Source organism: Schistocerca americana, chromosome X (genome assembly GCF_021461395.2).
Source record: "Schistocerca americana isolate TAMUIC-IGC-003095 chromosome X, iqSchAmer2.1, whole genome shotgun sequence".
In the NCBI taxonomy this organism is placed as follows: Eukaryota; Metazoa; Arthropoda; class Insecta; order Orthoptera; family Acrididae; genus Schistocerca; species Schistocerca americana.
In genome coordinates this window covers 373,255,379-373,256,816 of record NC_060130.1, presented here as the reverse complement: position 1 = coordinate 373,256,816, position 1,438 = coordinate 373,255,379, and the positions used below count along the sequence as shown (strand labels likewise).

General features: G+C 41.8%; 1 pseudogene; it reads left to right on the top strand.

Moving 5' to 3' along the window:
• The first annotated feature begins 1,104 nt into the window (after positions 1–1,104).
• Positions 1,105–1,222, top strand: LOC124556905 (annotated as a pseudogene).
• The last annotated feature ends 216 nt before the right edge of the window (positions 1,223–1,438 follow it).

The window sequence follows — 1,438 nt, the reverse complement described above, 5'->3', positions numbered from 1 at the left end:
TTTCCTCTTGGAATGTTCTTTCCTCAATCATTCACACATATCGGCACATCTTCTGGAAAATAATAATGTCACTGATGAAAATTGCTTTCGCAATGGAAAGCTCCGATATTCATATAGTTTCTTCGCGATCATACACTGCATAGCTATATTCACGAATGTATCATTTAAGCATTTCTAACACTATGCCTTGCAGATAAACTATGCAATTTATGGCTTTATTTGATATAAACTATGTAAAGCTCCTAATAATGTAACAATAGTAACAGCAGGGAGCGCAGGGTTATATACAACTTGTACAGAAAACAGTTGCGAAGTGAATGACACGGGCTTATAGCCTATTCCCGATGATATTCTATCCGTACACTGGGTAAGCAGCAAGGGAAACCATAGAAAAATTTGGAGAATGACTTAAAGTTCAGGGAGAAGAAATTAAAACTTTGAGGTTTGCCGATGACATTGAAATTATGTCATTGACAGCAAAGGACTTGGAAGAGCAGTTGAACGATATCGACAGTGTATTGAAGGATGGATATAAAATGAACATCAACAAAAGCAGAACAAGAGTAACGGGATGTAGTCGTATTAAATGAGGGGATGCTGAGGGGATTATATTAGGAAACGAAACACTGAGTAGCAGATGAGGTTTACTATTTGAGCAGTAAAATAAATGATGATGGTCAAAGTAAAGAGAGATTATACAATGTAGATTGTCAATGGCAAGAAATGCGTTTCTGAAGATATAGATTTAAGCGTTAGGAAGTCTTTTCTGGCGGTATTTATCTGGAGTGTAGCCTTGTATAGAAGTGAAACGTAGACGATAAACTGTTTAGTCAAGAAAAGAATAGAAACTTTTGAAATGTGTTGCTACAGAAAAATGCTGAAGATTAGATGGGTAGATCACGTAACTAATAAGGAGGCAATGAATAGAAATGGGGAGGAAAGGAAGTTTTAGCATCGGATCGGTTGATCGGACAGATTCTGCGACATTAAGGGCTCACCAATATAGTATTGGAGGGAAATGTGGGGGTTACAAATTGTAGAGGGAGACCAAGAGGTGAATACTGCAAGCAGGTTTAAAATTAAGTAGGTTGCATTAGTTATTCAGGCAACGGCCTTGCCGCAGTGGATACACCGGTTCCCGTGAGATCACCGAAGTTAAGCGTTGTCGGGCGTGGTCGGCACTTGGATGTGTGACCATCCAGGCTGCCATGCGCTGTTGCCATTTTTCGGGGTGCACTCAGTCTCGTGATGCCAATTGAGGAGCTACTCGACCGAATAGTAGCGGCTTCGGTTAAGAATGCCATCTTACGACCGGGAGAACAGTGTGCTGACCCCACGTCCCTCCTATCCGCATCCTCCACCGAGGATGACACAGCAGTCGGATGGTCCCGGTAGGCCACTCGTGGCCTGAAGACGGAGTGTGTGCATTAGTTATTCG